Here is a 26,252-nt window from a genome sequence, read left to right on the forward strand (position 1 = left end):
AAGGTCCAGGACCTCACATTAAATATCATAAAACTCTGATAAGACAGTGCTTGATTAGCTTGTTATGGATATATTTTTAAATTACACAATTAATATTCACTGTAGAAAATAAGAATAAAAATCACCTCAATTCCATCAACCACTGTAAATTTCCATCAACATTTTGATATTTATCTTGCGTTTGAAATGTATACATATGCATATATGCTTACAGTTATATAAATACATATGTAGAATAAAAAGTAAGCACTAAATATGCTTAGAACCTTTCTATTAACAATATACTGGGAACATATTTTTGTCAAAAATATATTTCTAAAATATCATTTTGATGAATAATCAATATTTCATCTTATGTGTATCCCAAATAAAAGTCTTTCTTGCCACTATCTTAGGCCTTAACATGGTGATGAATTCAAAAGAAGCAAAACAGAATGTGTTAAAGGCTTGGCAAAGCAAAACAAAAAAAACAAAGACAAAATGAGAAAATACCTCAAGACAAATTATAAGGGAAACACAATTTTATGAAATCTATGAAATGCAGCAAAATGACTTCTAAAAGGGAAGTTTATAGCAATACAGGCCTACCTCAAGAAACAAGAAAAAAATCTCAAGAAAACAACCTAAACTAGGAGTTCCCATCATGGCACAGAGGAAACAAATCTGACTAGAAACCATGAGATTGCGGGTTCGATCCCTGGCCTCGCTCAGTGGGTTAAGGATCCAGTGTTGCCATGAGCTGTGGTGTAGGTCATAGACATGGCTCGGATCCCACATTGCTGTGGCTGTGGTGAGGCCAGTAGCTGCAACTCCGATTTGACCCATAGCCTGGGAACTTCCATATGCTGTGGATATGGCCCTAAAAAGACAAAACAAAACAAAACAAAAAAAACCATAAACTAAAGAAGTTATAAAAAGAAGAATATACAAAGCTGAAAGTAAGCAGAAGATAGCAAATAATAAAGATCAGAGAAGAAATAAATAAAAGAGTCAAAAATAGAAAAAACAATGAAAATAAGAGCTTTTTAAAATATATATAAACAAAATTGATTGGATTAGGAAGAAGTGGTATATATACACAATGGACTACTACTCGGCTGTAAAAAAGAATAAAATTATGCCATTTGCAGCAACATGCATGGAACTAGAGACTCTCTTACTGAGTGAAGTAAGTAAGTAAGAAAGAGAAAGACAAATTCCATATGATATCACTTATATTTGTTATCTAATATACAGCACAAATGAATCTTTCCACAGAAAAGAAAATCATGGACATGGAGAATAGACTTGTGGTTGCCAAGGGGGAGGGGGAGGGAGTGGGATGGATTGGGAGCCTGGGGATAATGGATGCAAACTATTGCTTTTAAATGGACTAGCAATGAGATCCTGCTGTGTAGCACTGAGCACTATGTCTAGTTATTTATGACAGAGCATGATAATGGGAGAAAAAAAGAATGTATACATGTATATGTAACTGGGTCACCATGCTTTACAGCAGAAAAAAAAATTGTATTGGAGAAGTAACAATAAAAAAAGAAATAAAAAAGGAGAAATAACAACCAAAACCACAGAAATACAAAAAAAAAAAAAGACCATTAAAAGTTATATGCCAACAAATTGGATAACCTAGGAGAAATAATGGACACAGTTTTAGAAACATAGAACTTCCCAAGACTGAATCAGGAGAAAAATAATCTGAATGGACCAATCTCTAGGAGTGAAATTCAATTTGTAACTTAAAAAAAACACCAAAAAAACCCAAAAAACTTGCAGCAAACAAAGGTCAAAAACTAAACAACTTAACTGGGGAAATTTAACAAATGCATAAAGAAATAGTAATATCTATCCTTCTCAAACTATTCCAAAAAACTGAAGATGAAGGAACACTCCCAAATTCATTCTATGAAGCTCATTCTCACCAATTCTAAGATAGTACATGAAGTCCTAGTCACAGAAATCAAACAAGAAAAATAAATGAAGACACCTGAATTAGAAGGGAAGAAGTAAAACTGCTAGTATTTGCAAATGACATGATATAGAAATGACATGATATAGAAACCCCTAAAGTCTTTACCAAAAAGTTATTAGTTATAATAAATGAATTCAGTAAAGTTGCAGGATACAAGATTAATATATGGAAATGTGTCACTTTCCTATACATCCACTATCAGAAAGGGAAACAAGAAAACATTTCCATTTAAAATTACATGAAAAATGAGGAGTTCCCATCGTGGCACAGTGGTTAATGAATTCTGACTAGGAACCACGAGGTTGTGGGTTGGATCCCTGGCCTTGTTTGGTGGGTTAAGGATCTGGTGTTGCCATGAGCTTTGGTGTAGGTCGCAAACGTGGCTCCAATCCCGCTTTGCTGTGGCTCTGGCGTAGGCCAGCAGCTAGAGCTCCAATTAGACCCATAGCCTGGAAACCTCCATATGCCACGGGAGTGGCCCTAGAAAAGGCAAAAAGATAAAAAATAGATAAATAAATACAAATTTAAAAAATAAAATTACGTGAAAAAGAATAAAATATCTAGCAATAAACTAAACCAAGGAGGTAAAAGACCTATATACACTCAGAAAACTACAAAATATTGATCAAGAGAATTAAAGGTGATTCAAAGAAATGAAAAGATTCCATGTTTTCTTGGATTGGAAGAGTTAATATTGTTACAATGTCTGTACTCAAAGCAATCTACATATTTAACACAATTCCTAGCAAAATAGTGACATTTTTCATGGAACTGGAACAAATAATCCTAAAATTTATATTGAACCAAAAAAGACCCAATATTGCCAAACCGATCTTCAAAAAAAAAAAAAAGTGTCAGTGGTATCACATTCCCTGACTTCAGACTATATTACAAAGATACCGTAATCAAAACAGCATGGTACTGGCACAAAAATAGACACAGAACAACAGAACAGAACAAACAGCCCAGAAATAAACCCATGAACTTATGGTCAATTAATCAATAAGAAAGGAGATAAGCTTTCACACAGTACTATCAACAAAATGAAAAGAAAACCTAAAGAATGGGAGAAAATATTTGTAAATACTATCACTGACAAGGGATTAATATCCAAAATATATAAATAGCTCATATAACTCAATATGAAAAAAAACAAAAAATTGATTAAAAATGTGCAGAACTTAACAGACATTTTTCCAAACAAGATATACAGATGGCCAACAGGCACATGAAAAAATGTTCAACATTGCTAATTATCAGAGAAAGGCAAATCAAAACTATGAGATATCACCTCACACCTGTTAAAATGGCTGTCATCAAAAAGTCTACAGATAACAAATGACGACAAGAATGTGTTGAAAAGGGAACCCTAGTACACTATTGGTTAGAGAGTAAATAGATACAGTCACAATCAAAGACAGTACAATGGGCTCAAAAAACTGAAAATAGAACCAACACATTACCCAGCAATTTTCTCCTGGGTAAATATTCAAAGAAAATGAAAATACAAATTTGAAAAAGTATGATGTGCACCCCAATGTTCAGAGCAGCATTATTTATAATTTTTATTGCTAAAATGTGGAAGCAACCTAAGTGTCCATCAAAAATAGATGAATGAAAGAAGATATGATATATACATATGTGTAATACAATGCAATAGTATTCAGTCATAAAAAAGAATGAAATTCTGCCATTTGCAACAACATGGATGGACTTAGAGGTATTTTGATTAATAAAAGACAGAGAAAGACAAACTCTGCTATCATTTACATGTGGAACATAAGAAATAAAGCAAATGAATGTATACAACAAAACAGAAGTGGATTCATAGATACAGAAAAAAATTAGTGCTTAACCATGGGAAGAGGAAGGGATAAGAGGCAGAAGAGGGGTATGGAATTAAAAGTTACAAACTACTATGTAGAAAATAAGTAACGAGGACATATTGTATAGCACAGGCAAATATAGCCATTTTGTTTTAATAATTTATTTTTCTTTTAGGCCACACTGGCAGTACGTGGAGATTTCTGGGTCAAGGATCAAAATGAAGCTGCAGCTGTGACCTACACCACAGCTACAGTAATGCATGTTCTTTACCCACTGAGCCAGGCTGGGAATCAAACCCATGTATCTGCAGCAAGCCGAGCCACTGCAGTTGGGTCCCTAATCCACTGCTCCAGAGTGGAAACTCTCTGTAGCAACTCTAAATTTATAAAAACATTGGAATCAGTATGTTGTACACCTGAAATTAATACCGTAGTTCAACTAACTTACATTTTTTAAATAATAAATGAAAATAAGATGAAATATAAATTTGGCCTTGGGGGGAAAAAAGTGTCCGCTGGGCTGCATTCTCAGGTAGAAGCTTGACTCAGAAAAAAATCTGCTTTAAACTCACTGGCAGAATGCATCATTTCACAGCCATACAACTGAAGTCCCTGCTTTCTAGTGGCTCTGCTATGGGTTACTCTAGGGTCCTAGAGACCATACATCATTCCTTGACACATGGCCTTCATAGCCAGTTCAAAACCTGACAGTTCATGTCCTCACAGCCAGGAGTGGATCTCTCTGGCTCCTTTGTCTGCTACCTGCCTGAGAAAACTCTCAGCTTTTAAAGAACTTACTTGATCAGGTCTGGCCCAATATGGAAATGTTCCTTTTTGCTGTACAATATAATATGATCACAAAAATGATATCTTATTATATTAAAAGGTTCCATACACATTCACTGGGAAGACATTGTACAATGGCAAGGGTTATTGGGGATGCTGTTAGAATTTGCCAACTATATAAACACAAGCGGGACCTGTAGGTGCTTGATTATTTGGAAATAAGTTCAGATACATATATAAAACGCATATATAAGAAATGTTTGGTTCACATATTTATAATGTAATTTTGCCTAAAACAAAAAAAATATTTATTCACCAATGTTTTGATATAGGGTCATATTATCTTTCTTAATAAATATGCACATATTTAATTTTGAATGCTCTAAAACAGAGGCACACTTATAGCCTACAATTAAATTTATTAATTTCTATTTTCTTTTTCACCCATTAGATTTTTTATTTTTTTCAAAATAAACTTATAAATCTGAATAATATAAAATGTGACTTATACAATCTTGAATTTTTATAAATTATTGGGGCTGTCTTTGTGGCCTGGGTAGAAATGAGCTTCCTAAGTGGTGAATAGAGGTTGGAAAGGAAATGGAATTTAGAGTTTACAATAAAAAGTTGAGTTAATCTATTAAAAGCACTTTCTAATTATATCTGTTTGTTGCATAGAACATGACCTCTGCGATAGATTACAATAAATTTCTCTTCCATCTGGACAAACCTTCAAGAGTCTTCATCTCATTTGCTTGTCTTTCATTCTTTTCCCACCTGGTATTCTACTCAATCCCGTATGTTCTGTGACAGTAGTTGAATGACTTTTAGGCGTGTGATTTCTATTTTATCTCTTTATGGTCTGATCATTTGTGAAAACCCTCTTTTTCCTGTTTGGTTTCTCTCAGTAATACACTCCTTTCCTAGGAAATCACCACTAAACTTGACCTACTAAAATATTTGATCTAGTCAATAAGAAAAGACTAATTGTTTACTTTTACTCAAGAGTACCATTTCCCTGGCCATATACTATGTAAAACATTCTCTAAAGAAAAAAAAAAAAAACATTCATTTTTTGCAGCTTTTCCTCAGTGACTTGGTTAGCTGTCTTCATACAAATAGGAATGACTGTCAGTTTACTTCAATAGTCCAAGAATTCTGACAATGATCATAAAATCTGAAAGAATCTCACATCCTCACACAGAATTGAAAAGGAACAATTAACTGCACACTCTAGCATACATCAGAGAAGCTCTGGCAATTTCTGGTACTCTCAAGTCCAGTTTATAGCATCTCTATAGATAAAATGGAGCTTTGAAATGCTGTGGCTTTTGAATCATTTGCATACTAGGAATTAATTGATAAATTATTAATGAAATGCAAAGTATAAAATGGTGTGACTATTTGTATTGCAAAAATGAAGCCTCAGAACAGACTATTAAAGAGTCTAACAAGCAAACTCAGGTACATTTTCCATCAAATTAAAGATGAGACAAGAGACACATTTGACCTGTGATATTTAAGGTTAAGTATCTTTATGCTAAGTACCCAGATACAGACCTGGATTTGAGCATCTAGTGCAAGTGATTTATAAGGAAATGCTTTTGGGGAAACCATTAAAGCAGCAGGGGCAGCAGGAGGAAGAGGAGCAGGGAGGCCATCCAAGCCCAAGACCCAGAGTGGTACCTTCAGCCTGAACTCACAGAGATATTCTAGAGTATAAACGGTGGTTGACAGTTGTCCTGAGCCAAGACAGGGGGCTGGGGCTTGTGTATACCAGCCCCTATGGGTCATTTCTTAGGGAGTATCATCCAAGTGGGCAAAGAGGGCTTCAAGATGCACAAACAGTCCCCCTAAATTAAATGCCTCAAGCTACGGAAAGTAAAAGCAAACAAAAGTGGCCCTACACACAAACTCGGGGAAAGAGGGTAGGGGATCTATGGGAAGCACATAAAATAATTTTATTTGCATTCCAAGATGTAAATTTGGCCAATTACTATATTTTATATGACTAAAATTAGGCAGATAGAATTATGAAAAATACTGTTGAAAAATAAATAATTTTCCATTAGCTATTTGCCATAAACAGAATATACACATATAGAGTTTTATTTTCTCTTCTTTTTTAAAATAACAAAGTTTTTATATCTACCAGATATTCTAAAAGGAAAGATGAGCTCAGAGTATGATTAAGCTGTCTGAAAAACACAAATCAGTAATGCTTTCATGAGAAAAAAAAAAACAACTATTAAATCATGGAATTGTTCATTGTGGTCTAGGGTTAAAACATTTCAAAACATTTCAAAACTAAATAACTTTCAGTTTGAAACTCAAGTTGCCAACTGGAGCATAACAAGACAGCAGCAGAAGTATTAGACTTAGTATTGCCCAGAGCATTATAAGGCTCCTTTACTAACTGATGTTGAAGATTTTAAATTAGTATGGACCACATTATTGGTAACAACAGAAGTCTCATATCTGGCTGCCCCCAGACATCTTCCTGTGTTATGCTACTTATGCTACATTCTCAGCCCTACATGCAGCAAAGAAACACAGGTAAACTCTCACTCATTTTTGACAAGCAGAGCAAATCTGAAAATGATGTGAGTTTGTGAAGGCATATTCATTTTCAGAAGAAGCACAGGAATAGCCAATTCATCTTAGTTGTAAGGAAAGAAACTTCTACCTAACTTAGTAATTAAAAAAAAAAAATTTGGTATTTATCTTCCTTTTTATTTCCTCCTTCCCCACAATTCCCCAACTCTCCAGCCAGTCCCCTGGCCTCACTGTATTCTCTGCTTTGAGGAATAACTGTAATTGTGGAGAGCAGAGAGCAACTCTGCCCTTTCTCCTCTCCCTTTTTTTCAGATGTTTAGGTCTTAAGAAACCAAAAAGGACATTTGGCTGAGAAAAAGAAAATTGATCATGCAGAAAAATATCATGACGAAATCCTGAATGAATGAGGAAAGGATAGATATTCAATTGCTTTTGAATACAAAATTTGATTAATAAAAGTAGCATACATAATTGAAAAGAGATCCAGGAATCTAATATCATTTTTGTTGGTTAGTGTTCTGAAGATCCTAGCCACAATGGATTTTAAGCAAAAGTGACCCGAGGCTTTCTATTCACAAAAATGTCTACCTTGTTCAAAGTCAGGTATTTATATACACATATAACCATCAACACCCATCCCTACACATACATACACAATGTACATATTTAAACTCTGTACCCAACAGGTAGAAAACACATGCATATGTAGAGAATACTCAAGCCTACATGAAATATGATCACAGATTTGCCATAAATACTCTTGACAGACTTCAAAGACTTGTCATACAGATCACATTCATTATGAAGTAAGGTTAGTGTGATGGTTAAATTCATGCGTCAACTTGACTGGGCCACAGGGTACCCAGACTTTTGGTCAAACATTATTCTGGGTGTGTTTGAGAGGATGTTTCTGGAAGAGAGATTATCATTTGAAAGAGTACACTGAGTAAAGAAGATTTCCCTCCCAATTTGGGTAGACTTCATCAAATATAACAAAAGCCTAAATAGAACAAAAAACAGACCTTGTCCTAATGCAGGAGGAGTCCTCCTGTCTGACTGCCTTCATCCGGGGACATAAACGTTTTCCTGATGTTCAGTGCTACGGAAACATTAGCTTTCCTGGGCCTTCTGTTTCCTGAATCACCCTGCAGATCGTGGGACTTGTCAGCCTCCCAAATCCAATGAGCAATATTTACGTAGAAAAATCCAGTGGTTCTATTTTCAACCTTGACTGATATAATTAGATATTAATTAGGGTAAAATATATTTTCTAATCTTCAGACATTTGCAAAATAAGAAATTCATGACTAAATAATTCTTGAGTAAAGAATAAATCACAGTGGAAACTAAAATACTTAACAACTAAGTGATTCAGACAATATCATATATCAAAATGTATGAAATAACGTAAGGAATTCCCCTCGTCCCCTGGCCATCAAAATTCCTCATGATGCAAAAGCAGCAATTTTGGTTTCCATTTTAGTGACCACTTTCGAAGCACTTCAAAATATCTCCTCAATAACTGAATGTTTGTTTCTGATTTCCGTACCTGTGCTTACACACTACCTTTAGTCCCATTTATTGCAGCACCTGTGCCACGTGTAAACTTCATCCTTTCACAAGCCTATTTCTCACTAGAATATGAGCACAATGGACTTGGAGTTCAGATTAAAAATTATTCAACTTTATCATAGTAAATAGGAAATTTTTTTAAACATCACCAAATTTGTAAAAACTATTTTGTAATCCTAAAAATAAAAATTGTTGAGTTCTCTTGAGAGCATGACATAGAATGTTAGAATCTGAAACATGACAAGTATTTATAAATGGCAAATAAATATGATAAATGTTAAAATCTGAAATATGACAAAAAAAGAAAAAAAAAGCAGATTAAAGTAAATCGGGAGTACAAAGGTCGGCAGTAGTATAGGTTGTAGCATTTAACAGGTTGTCAGGTAAGCCTCTGAGAAGGTATTCAGCCACCACATGAAAGGTATGGAGGAGACCAGACAGATATCTGGAAGAATTCCTGTCAGTGACACTGTGCTAAGGCAGTAACAGGCCTTTGTGTTAGAAACAGTAAAGAGCCCAGCATGGCTACAGTGGTACTCTAGATTGGGTTTCCCTGAAATTAACCCCAAGGAATTAATGAAATTAATCATCCAGGACATGGATATTCACAGTTTATTTGAGAGGTGATTCTGAGGCATGTGAAAGATGGGAGAAATGTAGGCAGAGACAGAAGAATGGCTTATAAAAGTAACTCGAGCCTCAGTCCCTTGGGAACTAACAGGATGCAAGCACATGGCATCTCAGAATTCCTCAACAAGAGAAAAGGAAGCAAAAGTATTTACCCACTGATTCCCATTCCTCACAGGCTGAGGGATGCCTTTGCAGCGTCATACCCCCAGCACTTCTGGGGGCTTCCAGGGGGCTCAAGGAGTTTCTGTGCTGCCACAGTCAGCCCTTGGCTGGAGAAGCAGGAGTCAAGAGACAGCGTTTGAAGTGGGATGAGGCCAGCATGTATTTGAAATGCCCATCATCATAGCGATAAGGGAATTCAAGGCAGGTTTATATGATATGCAGTGGAGAATCAGCAGTATCTGCTGTATGTAGCAAGAACAAGAGGAATGGGGAAAAAAGGGTAGGAAGAAGGGGATTAAGGGAAAGGAGATCTTATAAGCATTGCACATCTTGCAATGACTTGGTTTTCACTCTATATTAAATGTAAAACCATTAGAGGGTTGTGAAACCATCTGGATGTGCTACTGAGGATAGACTGTGGGTAATGGAGTAGGAGCAAAAGTAGCAGCAATAAACTGCTAGGAAGCTATTAAAGTCATCCCCGTAAGAAATAAAGATGTCTTAGCCTAGGTTGGTACTGAGCAACTGGTGAGACAAAGTCAGATTCTGGATATATCACTGATGGTGAAGCCTTTTTCTATTCTAAACTGTACTAAAGATCCTTAACATTATTTAAGACAGGAAAAATAATAAAGACATAGGATTGGAAAGTAAATAAAAGTCATCTTATGTTATGACTTGACTATCTTGCCTGAGCATAAATTCAAAATATTATGGAATCTACTTATTAGAAATAACCATAGAGTTTGTAAAGGAAGAGAGCTAGAAGACTGATACTTTTTTTTTTTGTCTTTTTTGTCCTTTTTAAGGGCCGCACTCTTGGCATATGGAGGTTCCCAGGCTAGGGGTCTAATCAGAGCTGTTGCTGCCAGCCTATGCCAGAGCCAAGCAATGCCAGATCCAAGCTGCGTCTGCAACCTACAACACAGCTCACAGCAACGCCGGATCGTTAACCCACTAAGTAAGGCCAGGGATCGAACCCTCAACCTAATGGTTCCTAGTCGGATTCATTTTGGCTGCGCCACGACAGGAACTCTGAGAAGACTGATACTTTAAAAATCAATCACATTTCCATAGTGTCAATAACATGTAGAACACATAATTGTTTTAAAATACATCTTAGATACTAGCATCTAAAGAGATACCTAGGAATATATCCAATAGACGTTGTGTAAGATCTGTACAAAAAATTTATAACATGTATTGACAGACATTAAAGATATAAATGAAGAAATAGTTCGCACTCATGGACAGGAACATTTAATCAGATGTAAATTTACATCAAATGAATCCACAAAGACAAAGCAAATTTTAATAAGAATCTGAAATATAGATCCTAACATTTTTGTGGAAGTATAAAAGACCAAGGATAATTGGGACAAAGAATAATAAAGTGAGGTAACGTCTTCTAGATATTAAAACCATTACAAAACTATGTTGACTGGACATGTGGCATTTATGCAAAGAGATAAAAAACTAAGCAATGAAACATAGTAGTCCAGATTCTGGGGAAGAGGTGAGGGGCACGGGGGGCAGAGATACATCAGTAAAGGATGTCAGAATGGTTGTAAAGCCATGTTGGAAAAAAAATATTCCTACCTCATACTCACATCGAATCAATTCCAGATGGATTAAGGAATTAAGTGTGGAAAACAAAACACAGATCTTTAGGGATAAAACTGTAGAACAGTATCTTTCTGACTTGGGGTGAAGAAATCATTTTTTAAATAATCCCCCCCCCAAAATAAAAGCTATAATCCTATTTAATTAAATTCAGCTCATCAAAAACACATCAAAGCAGAGTGGTCTACTGGTTAAGGATTCCAACTTGTCACTGCTGTGGCAAAGATTCAGTCCCAGGCCTGAGAACCTCTGCATGATGTGGGCATAGCCCCCGCCATCCACCCCCAAAAAAAGCCACAATGTAGAAGATCCCTGTAACCGTGTAATACTTATAACTGACAAAGACTTAGTTTCTAAAATAAAGAATGCTCACTTGTCTGAAGAAAAAGACAAACATCTCTTTTTATATTTATTGCTTGGCAAAATCTAAGAAGTCTACAAGTGGAAACAATGTAATGGAAAAACATATTACTCATTAAATACAACATAGCATTTTCTGGAAAAATCAAGAATTCATGTGCCCTACAACCCAAAAATTGGATTCCAAGGTACATTCCAAGAAATTCATTCACATGTATACTAATACACATGTAAAAGAAGTATTGAAGAGGTACATAAAATATTGGATACAAAGTAAATGTCCAAAAACAAGAGAATTAAAAATAGAGTATTTTTGGAGTTCTCTTGTGGCACAGTGGGTTAAGGATCCGGCATTCATTGCAGTGTCTTGGGTTGCTGCTGTGGCACAGGTTCAATCCCTGGCCTAGCGATTTCCACATGTCGTGGTACGTCCAAAAAAAACAATAGAGTATGTTCATATGTGGCATATTATAGAACAATGAAAATAAATAAGCTACAGTTATATTTGACAGAATAGATAAATCATTAAACATAATTTGGGTGTTGAAAATAAGTTTTAGAAAACTAAAATTATATGCAAATATAATAAATTCTATGAATTTAAAAACTAAGCAAAACCAAACATTACTTCACTCAAAGTGTACTGATTTAAAAGTTTTTTCCATCCAAAACATGCCTTCACAGAAAACACATAAAATGAAATATCGGCTGAGTCAAAATTGGTCACCACGATAATATTACCAGTATTGATTTGTACATATTGCATTTATATGATAAAAGAAAATAATAGGGAAATTGTGCTGGAGATTAAGGCGAGGAAATGGGCTGTGATTGAAAAGAACGTGAACGATGAAAGGGATGCTGCAGCTGTGAGAACTTTTAATGAGATACGTCTCTCTTTGTGTCACAAAGTCAGATGTTCCAGGGAATATTGTTTAACTCATACATTCTAAAAGCCCAGTATTTTCAATTGGCCACTTAAACTGAGTTGCTGTGTGCAACTTACTTAAGCTCTCAGTATCTGTTTCCCATGAATAAAAATAGAATAATGATGGTACATATCTATTAGGCTGTTTCCACCATCAAATAAGGTAATACATACATGTAAAGCCCAAAGAACAGTGCCTGGAATATAGTAAATGTAAAAGATTACCATTATCATTAGTAAGGTTAGTATTTATATATGCAGCCATATTCATACTATTGTTGTCATTGTTATTAAATGGAAGTATGAAGATGATATGCTTTCTTCAGGAATGCTAGTTTAAATCTGGGAAGGAAAGAGAAGAGACAAAATGACGTTTGACTTCCTTCTCAATCTGGTAGAATCCTTCCTACACAGAAAGCATCTCTGTGCCCAACAGGTGCTAAGGACAAGAGGAAAGCCATGCTAACATGTTTCATGCTTGTCTACTATCGATGAACTCACTTCTCTTCACTGTCATAGCCTGGGCTAAATAAGTCAAGAAGTTATAGCTGGTGCATGGGTGGGTCCCTTCCCACCATTCAGTATGCCAGCAGATGCATATTACTATGTAAAATATTTTTTAAATGCTTGATGCATTTCCTCTCTTTGCAAAAGAAAGAAAGTTTTTGAAGCTATGCCAGAATATCCTAAATATATATCTCTGTATTACATAACAATCCAGGATTCACTAACTGGAGATAATTTTTAAGATTTTATTTGCAAATATATACTTATATAAAACTGTTCAAATAAAGAATTCATTTGGGAAGTTCCCATTGTGGCTCTAGTTATGAACCTGACTAGTATCCATGAGGATGTGGGTTCCATCCCTGGCCCTGCTCAGTGGGTTAAAGATTCAGTGTTGCCATGAGCTGCAGTGTAGGTTGCAGATGCGGCTTGGATCCCATGTTGCTGTGGCTGTGGTGTAGGCAGGTAGTTGTGGCTCCAATTTGATCCCTAGTCTGGGAACTTTCATATGCCATGGGTACAGCCTTAAAAAAGAAAAGGAAGGAAGGAAGGGAGGGAGGGAGGAAGGAAGGAGCTCGTTTTAATATTCTCAGTCCTTGAAAAGGATACTGATCATTAACAGTAAAGTAATAACAAAAAGTATAATATACTTTGCCAAATCATAATTTCTTCAGAGAAGCCACCAGCCTCAGAAAAAGTAGCACTTATTCATTATAAAAATGGTATGAAAACAGTTTCCTCTTTTCCTAAAACACTGGTATAAAAATAGTAACTGCTCCATTATGAGTAATTGAATCAAGTTATCTATATTAATATATGGTGCTGCCTCTGTGCTCTTTTTTTGTTTTTGGAAATTGTTTTGAAACACCCAGAAGTGTTACTTTAGTAACCTACTGGATATTTTCCCCCTACAATGACACTGGGGATAATTAAGCTAAGAGAAGATGCACAATGAAGGAACAAAACACAAAACAATTAAGACAAATATTTTATGCGCACTTTATTTTGCTTCATCAGTATTTAAAGGTCAGAAAAACATTTATAATTTGGTAAAAAAGAATAAAACATAAATTCCAATTTCCTCTTGGTTTCACTTGGAAAAATATTAACATTGTTCTAGAATGTAAACCCAAAATAATTGAAAGGAAATAATAATCTTTAGGATTAATGTATAATGTATTATTCATTTGCAGTTTTCAAAATCTCAAAACAGAGAGTAGCCATAATGCTAAATTAAATCTACCATTCTGGTAACTTTCAACCCTTAGTCTTAAGTAATCAAACAGCTCCTTTAAGTATTATTTAGAATTGAGGTACCCAGATGTTTGATGTGGCTGGTGGGATTTACGGTTCTATATAGTAATCCTTTATTACTTTACTCAGATAAAAGCCACATAATCTAGGATTATCTAATCAGAGTACCAAAAAGCTATGGTCAAGGTAGAATTCTTGGTTAGGTCAGGAAACCAATAATTCTATTACTGATTTTGAAGTTCATTCCCTCATATCATTAGTTTATCATCCTTCGTAAGAATCAGGAGTTCTCGTTGTGGCGCAGTGGAAATGAATCTGATTAGGAACCATGAGGTTGCAGGTTCGATTTCTGGCCTCGTTCAGTGGGTTAAGGATTAAGGATCCGGTGTTGCAGTGAGCTGTGTGGTAGGTTGCAGACGCAGCTCGGATCTGGCATTGCTGTGGCTGTGGCGTAGGCCAGCAGCAACAGCTCCAACTGGACCCCTAGCCTAGGAACCTCCAATATGCCTTGGGTGCAGCCCTAAAAAGACAAAAAGACAGAAAAAAAAAAGAGAGAGAGAGAGAATCAAAATCGCCCCTTATTTTTCACTTGAGATTTTTTTTTTTTTTTTTTGGTCTTTTTGCCTTTTCCAGGGCCGCTTCCCACAGGATATGGGGATTTCCAGGCTAGGGATCTAATCTGAGCTCTACCCGCTGGCCTACGCCAGAGCCACAGCAACTCAGGATCCGAGCCGCGTCTGCGACCTACACCACAGCTCATGGCAACGCCAGCTCCTTAACCCACTGAACAAGGCCAGGGATCGAATCTGCAACCTCACTTTTCCTAGTCAGATTCGTTAACCACTGCACCATGACGGGAACTCCAGAGAAAAATTTTTTGAAGACCCATTTTAATTAATCCTGCTAGATATGCTGTCATTTTAAAATGGCTTATCCCCCACAGCAAGTGCTTTTATTCCCACATTAAAACATATTCTTATAGCTAAAATTCTAGACAAATACTAGACAAATTTCCAAAAAAAATCACATTTATATACTTTTTTCCTAATTTTTACTTATCAATAATAGTCTTGATACTATTCTTGATATAAAAAAAATTGACCAAAAACAAACCACAGAATTCTACTGTGGGAAAAAACAGACATTCCAAAGATTAACACAAAAATGATGTTTCATTAACGCACAACCACTTGGAATTTTCATTAATTTAGAAAGGATTTAAGAAGTTTAGCTTGGTTTATCTGGCCAATACTTTTCAGGTTCTATAAAGGTATGGTATAGACAAAACATCTAGGAATTTTATTTATTTATTTATTTTTATTTTTTCATTTTTTGTCTTTTTTAGGGCCACATCCATAGCATATAGAGGTCCGAGGCTAAGGGTCCAATCGGAGCTGTAGCTACCAGCTTACACCAGAGCCACAGCAAAGCAGGATCCAAGCCACGTCTGCAACCTACATCACAGCTCAGGGCAATGCTGGATCCTTAACCCAGTGAGGGAGGCCAGGGATCAAACCCACATCCTCATGGATGCTAGTTGGGTTTGTTAACTGCTAGCCACAATGGGAACTCCCTAGGAATTTATTTTTAAAATGCAAGTCAAAAACCTATTTTTAAGAGCTTCTCATCAATTTACAAAAAGAAATATATTAATTACTCCGTTTCCTTAGTTATCCACCAAAGAAAGTTCCTTAATGGACTGCACTCAGAAAAGCATTTAAGCTAGTTAATGTTTTTCATTTATTCCTTTTTGGAGAATAGGATGCATTCAAAAAACTGTGTTTCCTTCAAAAATTGTCTAGTCAATTTTTAATTTATTAAAATGACCTTTACTACAAATAGTTCTCCTTGGAGTGATTTTAAACAGTAAATAATAATTAATCTTCCTCCTGGAACAGTTAAGAGCAGAAAATAATTTTTGTCCCTTAAGGACACTCGTGAGTGCTATTTATTTCTACGACAATGACTAACGCTTTCCAGTCTTGGACTTTTCTCATCTCATGTCACAATGTCTTCTAGAAAGGAAATCTTAAGTCTACCCAATTCTGGAATGCAAAGAACTCACATGCAAATCTCACTTAGCCAATGGTTCTTCATAATGAACATGTGATGATTAGCTTTATCTCAACTTGGCTAGGCCACAGTATCTAGATATTTTATTCTAGATGTTTCTGTGAAGGTATTTTTGGGGATGGGATTAGCATTTAAATCACTAGACTTTAGGTAGAGCAAACTTCCATTATGTGGGTGAGCCTCATCCAATCAGTTGAAGGCCTTAAGAAAAGACTGACCGCCCTGAAAGAGGGAATTCAGATTTCACACTTGCAACTCTTCCTTGAGTTTTCAGCCTGTGTCCCTACACTGCAGATTTCAGACTTGCCAGCTTCCACAATCACTGAACCAATTCCTAAAATCCCTATTTGTTTTTTCCTTCTTTTTTATATACATATACACATACATATATTTTTACATATACATATGGATATGTAAAAATGTATATACTACATAAGATATACAGATCTTCTTCCATTGTCAATGAGGTTACGCCCCAATAAACCCATCACAAGTTGAAAAGACCATTAAGTCAAAAATGTATTTAACACATCTAACTTACTGAATGAACATCATAGCTTAATTGAATGAACATCATAGCTTAGCCCAGCCTACCTGAAACATGCTCAGAACACATAGATTAGCCTTCAGCTGGGCAAAATCATCTAACACAAAGCCTATTTTACGGTCAAGTGTTATCTCAGATCCTTTGTTGAATACTGCACTGAAAGTGAAAACCAGCAGAGCTGTGAGTGTATCACTGGTTCACCCTTAAGATCACAAGGCTGACTGGGAACTGTGGCTCCTTGACACTGCCCAGCATCACAGGAGAGATCCTACCACAGACTGTGAACTTGGGAGAATATCAACATTTGAAATTCAAAGTATGAAATATGAGCAAAGAATTGTAAGACAGTAGAAAACAACTAATAAAATGGCAATACTAAAAAGAAAATTCAAAGAATGGTTTCTACTGAATGCATGACTTTCATATCATCCATGTCCATAAAAAAAAATGATTAAGTTAAACCACTGTAAGTTGGGAACCATCTGTACATACATACACATCCTGTTGGTTCTTCCTCTCTGAAAAGCCATAACACAATCTATAGATACAGAGTAAGGAAAAAAAACAGTTTTGAAGAAAGTCATTTTAATATCCTCAGATATTACTACTTCAGTGAAAAGAAGCTATTGACTATTTTAAACTGTATAGCCCTTCATATAAATAATAAATTGTACTGATCTTAACAATTAGTCTATAATTATTTGTAATTATTTTCAACATAGGTAGAAAAATAGGATTTTCCTTTCACCAAGTGTTCTATATGGCCAATTAATGCCCACAGTTCTGCCCTAGAATAAACTGGAGTTTTCAGATTTCACACAGTACAATGTGAAAAAACAATGGACTTCAAGCTCTTTGTAATTACAAAATATCAGAACAAAAATCTGACAATAGATGAAATGGTTAATTAAAATTTGGTCCATCTATGTGATGAAATATTACTAAATAATCAGTATGTATAAAATTCTTAAGATACAGAAAAATATTAATGCAGTATATATAAAAGAGCTGTACTAAAGTGTCTATGAAGGGCAACCTTAACTATGTATAATATATAGGAAATATATGTATGTGAAATAAGACATAAAGGAAATATGTCAAAATGTAAACAAAGGTTATTTCTAGAAAATGGGATTGCCTCTGATTATCATTCTATTCTCTTTTATAATTTCCATTTTACTACAATAGACCTGCGTTATTTTAACATTAGGAGGGAAAATTCTAGACTTTGAGCAAACAAGTAACATGATTTCCTCAATGAATTCTTGATTCTTTTTGTTTTATTTTGTTTTTTTTTGTTGTTTTGGAAATTTTATTTATTTATTTATTTACTTTTTTTATTACTCAAATGAATTTATCACATCTGTAGTTATATAATGATCATAACAATCTGATTTCACAGGATTTCCATTTCATAACCCAAGCACATCCCCCCACCTCCCAAACTGTCTCCTCCGGACACCATAAGTTTTTCAATGTCTGTGAGTCAGCATCTGTTCTGCAAAGAAGTTCAGTCTGTCCTTTTTTCAAACTCCACATGTCAGTGAAAGCATTTGATGTTGGTGTCTCATTGCATGGCTGACTTCACTTAGTATGATAATTTCTGATACCACTTGATTCTGTCTTGCATAGCACATGCTATATGTGCTATATACAGTAATGTTTATCAGTTGTGTCTTTCCTCCTAGTCTGTGAGCTTTATAGAGTATTACATTGTGTCCAATTTGCCTGGAAATGCCTTCAGCACATAGTTTTAAATAGTCAGTGAGTATTTGTTCATAGTAGGTAATACATGTTTATGGATCTATAATAATACTATGAATAATTAGTAACTTCTCATGGCTATTATAAACAACATTATTTATTTTCCTAACCAATAGTATTTTTCCTGTTAGGGTCTGATGCTATATGAAAAAGTACACAGAGAATTTGTAGTGTTAGGAGGAATTCTTAAATGACTGTCTTCTCCTCATTCCCTATCCCATTATTTCCCATCCTAATCCCTAATTCACAGGACTAGGGCTAGGAATTTGATAAGGTATTATGTCTGTGATGATGATAGGTTACATGATAAAAAGTGATTCTGAAGTTTTACTAATGGTTACTAATTAACTGACCTTTTAATCCAAAGGGAATTAATCCCAGTAGTCAACCAAATCTAATCACCTGAATCTTTTAAAAGCAGAGTTTTCTTTAACCGGTAGTAGAAGAGGAAGACAGTAAAATTCAAAGCATGAGGAAGACTTGACTTGCCATTGACATGCTGGTTGGAAGATGGAGGGCACCACACAAGAAAGACTGCAGGAAGCTTCAAGGAGCAGAGAGTACCCCACTACAGCCAGGAGAAACCCTGGGACTCAGACCCACAATCCACAGGAACTGGTATTCTTCCCATCATAAAGGAGCCAGAATTGGATCCTTCCAGAGCCTCCAGATAAGGGCCCAGGTCTGTTGACACTTTGATTTCCACCTTGGGAGGCTAAGCAAAGAACTCAGTTGAGCTTTTCCAGGCTTCTGATCTACAGAACTAGGAGCTAACAAATTTGTTGTTTTAAGCTGTTAAATTTGTGATAATTCCTCCTAAAGCAATAGAATCCTAATACACTAATACACTTTCCCTTCTTTAATGGACAAGTTTCCACTTATTAAGATGTTTGTTTTATGCTACGAGCAATGCTTTGCTATGGTTATGGGACCTAAATTACTACAGGACACCGTACTTGGAGGACTCTTAAATTTTCTCAAACTGTTCTCAAAGGTACCTAAAGATATAGCTCCTTTGTTCTCTAAACCTGGTCTAATCGTCTATTGCAGCCCACCCCACATAAAAGAAAGCATACTCCTGCCAATAACAGTATTTCATCTCTTCTGGGGTTTATAGTTCTGGTTTTATACTTCAAAGCTCAAATCCCTCACAGGACTGTTTCAAGGGGTCGTTTTTGCACTGCTCAGACTTTTTAGTAAGATGCTCCATCTTTATATTCTTGCCCCTTTACTCTCTTCTTCCTCAGAGTGGGGTGGATATATTAGGAGTCTTACAGTGTTCTCATGACATCAGAAGAAGGGACAGCTAGCACGCCCTGTGTCCTTTGGCATCTCTGGTCTCTGTGGAGGTTTCTTATCTATCTGGCTGCTGCTCTCCCTGCCAGAATCCCCTGCGGCAGTGCATAGTCAGAGCTGGCAAGGCTTCATCAAAGCCTAGTGATAAGCTCTGACTCATGGGGACTCACCTCAGCCCTTGCTGTCCTGTGAATCTCCTTGAATCCCTTCCACATCTCCCATTCAGAGCCCAGAAGAGTCAACACACCCCTAATTTCTACACTCTGTGGTGGGGTCATATCACTTCAGAAGTCCACGCTGGGAGCAGGTCATGCAAGAACCCTAGGGATTCAATACCCATCTCATAGGTGCTGCAACCAACTCAGGAAAGCTAAACTTTATCTCTTCTTCAGTCTAACCATGCTGAGTTCTAATGACTAGTTTTTTGATGGCCATCTGAGAGGTAGTCTCTTTCCAGAGATCCAGAAATGAATGCAGGCAAGTGCTCCTAGCCATGGCACTTCCTTCAATTTACATAACATGCCTCCCTCTGCTCAAGACAAAGTCTGCAAATGGGAGACCGGGGCCCATATTCTTCTCTCCATTATTCATCTGCTTTGCTCTTCCTTTAACTCTCAAAATTCCTGGGCACCCAAAAGGATCGGCTGTGAGCCATCTGTCTACTGCTTTTACATCATATCTTCCTACCATGGGTACCATGCCATGAAGGTGGATAGCATGTCCTCTCTATATTTAGGAGAATTTTCCAGAGTCTGTGCCATTGATGTGTGGGCATTGTATGTCAAGAAAATTCAGAAAATATCCACTCTATGCTCTTCTTTCAAACCTATTTTTTGTGGAAAATTCTTTCCCGGTTTTTGGAAATTAAATATAAATTTTATCTTAATATTTGCATACCTGCTATAAAATTCCTAATCCCACCTACCCAACCTCTGAAACCAACGGAAGCTCCAGTTTAGCTAAATAAAAGTCCTTATAAACAGAAAATAAAAAGATGAAATCAAAACAAAATCAAAATATCACCCCCAATGTAAGAAATCACAGTACAGCTGAAAAGTCTCAACAAAGACAGTTTTTCTAACTTTCTCATCTTTGTTTCACATTAACCACTTTACAAATTTAGAGAAAGACGTAACCTGTAACTTGCTGTATCACTGGAGGAAAACAAATGCTATTTTACATAATTACTACACTAAATGCTATAATGAGATACTCAGTCTCTATGACATTATTATTAATCAATAGTAACATTTAAAAGAAGCTTCAATAGGATTATTTATGATTGGTTGAGACTCTATCACCGTGATGTAAAAAAGGCCACTTTGGAAAGTCTTCCTTGTCTAATTTATTTTTCTTCTTCTTTTTTTTTTTTGGCTTCTGTCTTTTTAGGGCTGCACCTGCAGCATATGGATGTTCTGAGGCCAGGGGTCCAAATGGAGCTGAAGCCGGGGGCCTACACCACAGCCACAGGAACATAAGATCCGAGCCGTGTCCGCGACCCACACCACCGCTCACAGCATCACTGGATTCCCAACCCACTCAGCGAGGCCAGGGATTGAAACCTGCAACCTAATGGTTCCCAGTCGGACTCGTCACCGCTGCACCACAACGGGAACTCCCTTCCTTGTCTAATTTAAAGCAAAATGCAATTCAATATACCTGGAAACCTTTAAAACATTCAAGACCACTACTGTGGACAGAAGCAGCTGTAGCATAGTGGGACACCTCTATGCTGATACAACTTTGGATTGTAACTAAATCCTAGCTTTGGGTGAAATGTTAATGCTTCTAAGCTGAAACATATTATTTTTAAAGACTTTTCTCATTCATGTAGTGCCCATCCAGATTTTATAGCCCTTGGCTAAAAACATAATACAAGAAACAAACTTTTTCTACAATTCCAAGACTTTTAGTGTAAGAATAAAATAGAAGTACAGCATTGTCCTAATTTATTTTTAATTCTTTCTTGTGATTTATTATGTAGGACACTGGACACTCCCTAGTGAGCTTGAATTCTGCATCACAGTATATTCATTTAAGTCTATGTTTCTGAAGTTGCAGCATCTGATATTACCAGGAAGTTCTCACAGTCTTAGAGAGTTTGTTAAATGGAAATTCTACTGTGTGGGCTTTCAGCTGCACAGAATTCCACTTTCTATGGAGACATGTCAGTAATAACTTAAATTCCACCTGTTGCACAAGGACCTTTCATCAACAAAATGTTCCCAATAATCACTCACATTTTAGAATGCTGCCTTTGGTTTATACAGACTGAGGAATTGAGAGAGAGAGAGCAAAGAAAATTGGAAAAATAAAATAACTGTGTGATAAGGAGAGTTCAGTGATGAGTAGCTGTGTATGAAAATGAAAAGTGGGCAGAGTAACCGATGTGATGCCATTCCTACTAGCCTCATTTACTAAAGCTTTAGCAAACTGTTTACCCTGCTGGTTGGCTTTTGCAAGAGTGACTCTGATCTCATGAATGTCAGCACTTGCCCTCCAGGTTTACTCAGCTTTCAGCAGAGATACCTTTCTTGTCCAGCTCTTTAAAGCAAAGAAAAGAAGAAAGAAGAAGGAAAAAAGCATCCAGTGGGAGATTACAATGGGCTCCACAGGGAATCCCTCCTGAGATCTGCTGACTAGACGAACACGCTGAGAAGGAGCTCAGTGTGTCATAATCCATGCTGAATGTGACTGGAACCTTCTGGGCAAGGTGAAACAAAGTTCACTCTGATGTCAACAAAGCAGAAAAAGAAACCGTATTTTGCATCTCTGTCAGATAGTTAATTTGTTATCACCTATAATTTATTATTGTCCAAAGGCAAAGTCATTCTTTCCTAAGGATTTTCTTGTTTTGCCATATGAGGAAGAGCAAGGTAAAATATTCACTTAAAAATACTTAGAATATTCTAATTTTGTCATTTCAATTCATGTAAAAGAACAATTCCCCACCTCACCCTACCCCCAGCCCCAAGAACATGGAACTGGATGTGGGGTAGTGTTCCAGGTAATCTCAACCCTAAAAATATCTCTAGAAAACTCAAGCAGTTTAATAACCACCTTAAGCCAGAATCAATAGAACCTAATTTCCATGCAATTCAATGTGCTTTTTCTATGTCTAATTCATCTAAGCCCATTTTTGAGAGAGCCTATTTAATTACTAAAGTATTTCAATAGCTTCCTACGGTGTCTTTTTCCTCTCCTTTGTCCTACCTATTCTTCCTCCACACCTCCACTCTGAAACCACCTTTCCCTGCCTAAAATATAGTTGTGATCATGTCCCTTCTCTATTGAACCTTTTAAGGATTTTCATTTCATACCAGATAAACTCCAAACAACTCACCATGTAAATATACTTGCAGTCTCTGAACTGTCTATTCAGGTTCACCTACTTCTTCACTGTCACCCTCATTTACAAAACACACCATGCTCACTCCTTACACTGTACCAAAGGCTCTTCTTTCAGCTATTTCACATAATCTTGCAAACAAAGATACCTTCCACCTGTATCCCTTTGCACATATCCATTATACCTACAGTGTCAGCTACCAGATGTCAACACATCCTTCCATCCCACCCCAGATGGAATTGTTTCTCCCACTACAACGTCCATTCTATCCACGTAGATTCTTACCTCCTTAAACTAGGGACTTAACTTATTCCAGTTTTCTTTCTTCTTCTTCTTCTTTAATCTTTTTAAGGATGCACCCGTGGCATATGGAGGTTCCCAGGCTAGGGGTTGCATCAGAGCTGCAGCTGCCAGCTTACCCACAGCCACAGCACCAGATCCAAGCCACATCTGTGACTTACAATGCAGCTTGTGACAATACCGGATCCTTAACCCACTGAGTAAAGCCAGGGATCAAATTCACATACTCATGGATACTATGTCTGTTTCTTAACCCACTAAGCCACAACAGGAATTGTTTTTTGTTGTTTTTTTTTTAAATAGGAATTATAGAAATTTTTCAAATGTCCATTGAATAAAAGTATAGAAGCATCTAGTAAACCAGTATCTGATATTCTTCCCTGTGGCTCTATCTATCCCAAAGTATCAATACTATTAACTCATTAGTTCTAAAGCAATGTCATTAAAACCTGAAATATAATTGCTGAGTATGCTGTTATTTCATCAAAATAAGTAAATTAGCATCATACCATCTGTGGTAAACAGACTCTGGTCACTAAGATTGTATTATTTGATAGTAAATGAATTAGGCTGAGAGAATACAATAGACTGGTCCCAGTTCACAGCGCTTTGTGGCAGCATCCTATGTCTTTACTTGATTTTCACAGCTCTTGAGGCATTATTAAGAACACTCATATGAAAAAGTGAGCACCTATTTTATGGTTTCAATTCCAATTCTTGATCCCCTCCTAGAATTGTACAGGTAACTATCTTCAGTTTACTTTCATTTCAAAATATGTAGCTTATTCTATGAATAAATAATATTCAACAAAGGCCAGAGAAATATTAATGATTGTTTTATTAATTTGTATATCATTTTAAAAAATATTTCAATTAACTTCTAAATTGTTCAAATTATTTCAGATTTATAAATAAGGATAAAGTACACAATTTTTCTCTGCTCCTTTTCTTATTTAAAAAATAGGTTATCATTTAATATAACTTTAAGAATATGTGAACACCTAAAAGTATATAAGATGCTTTTATGAAGGTGCTTTAGAAATTATTGATTACTGATTTTTAAAAAAAGAAAAATCCCTGAAACACTTACAGAATGAAAAAGGATTTAAATTTTAGGACAGACAATCAATAATTGAAACAATTAAACATGTATTTTTAAAAGGCATTCTACAACCTCCCTGTTTCAACCAACAAGTGACAGATAAAAGTAGCAAATAAAATTATGGTTCTATTTGCTATTCGATTTCATTCACCTATCACAACTGATTCTGCAAATCAAACTTCCTTGTGCCACTTCTTAAGTAGGACAAATTTAAATGACTATTCATTTCTAACCAACTCGTGACTTCTTGAAGGCTCACTGTATTTTAGTTTTCTCCACTCTTGAATGCATTTCATTTTTGTAATTTAAGGAAAATATTTAAAAATGAATTTTTCAAGTAAATGTATATATTAATTATCAAAATGAAAGAAGTCTAAAATCAGTAAGATTTAAGAAGGTTTAAGAAGGAATTTATTATCAGATCACCACCTTTTTAAATTATCTTCAAGAACTGTATAAATGTAAGTAAGAGAGTTTAAAATAAAAATCAAGATTTCCTTTCAATCTGCTTTGAAATAACACTACAGGTTGGACCAAACATAGTTTGAAGTGATTCTATAGTTGGACGTAAACTTCCAAAAAGTTATTATCACCATCAATAAACATTTATTAAACACTTAGGAGTACATGAAGCTTCACTTTTATTTCATTAAAACTCTTTTAAAAGAAGTAATATAATTTTAGGGTCAGATACCAAAATATTCTATTAATACAAGCAAATGCAAGTAAATTAATAGTAAGTAATATGTTTATTTTTAAAAAGAAAGAGAAAACCACATTAAATCAAAGCAAGAATACCTTTAAGAGCAATGATCAGTAGTAAAGAGTTTCAAGCTTAAACAAAATAGGTATTAGACATTTCAGAATGTGATCAGGAAGCATCTGTGCCTCTGAGAGACTGAATCTGTGGTGTACCTGTGTTTAAGCATGAAATACACTATCTCTCATTCATTTAAAAAAAGTAGACAAAATCGGAGTTCCCGTTGTGGCGCAGTGGTTAACGAATCTGACTAGGAACCATGAAGTTGTGAGTTCGATCCCTGACCTTGCTCAGTGGGTTAAGGATCTGGCGTTCCGTGAGCTGTGGTGTAGGTTGCAGACGCGGCTTGGATCCCACGTTGCTGTGGTTCTGGCCATAGGTGGGCAGCTACAGCTCCAATTAGACCCCTAGTCTGGGAACCTCCATATGCTGCAGGACTGGCCCCAGAAAAGGCAAAAAGACCAAAAAAAAAAAAAAAGGTAGACAAAATCAAATTACATTGTTATCTGCATGGACAAGAGTATTTCTCGCCTAATAATTTTAGTAGTTCGAGTATATCCACAAGGACTTTTCATCACAAGTCAGATGGTAGAGCTGACTGACCAGGTTATCATTTTGGTACACTTCTTACAGTAAAATTCATCCTTTAGTGACTTTCATGTAAATTACACAATTCTACATTGTACACTAGAAAAATGTATATATGTATATATTATATCTTAGGATGATATACTAATATATTATGTGTTATATTTTCATAAAATAAATTTCTGTATTTATACTATTTTCAAAAGATTATTTTATTATAACAAATATCAGATTTATATAATAAATATAGTATTTATTATAATAAAAGCATTGTTGTGAGCAAATAATTTAACAAATAGT

This window comes from Phacochoerus africanus, chromosome 10 (genome assembly GCF_016906955.1).
Source record: "Phacochoerus africanus isolate WHEZ1 chromosome 10, ROS_Pafr_v1, whole genome shotgun sequence".
Taxonomy (NCBI): domain Eukaryota; kingdom Metazoa; phylum Chordata; class Mammalia; order Artiodactyla; family Suidae; genus Phacochoerus; species Phacochoerus africanus.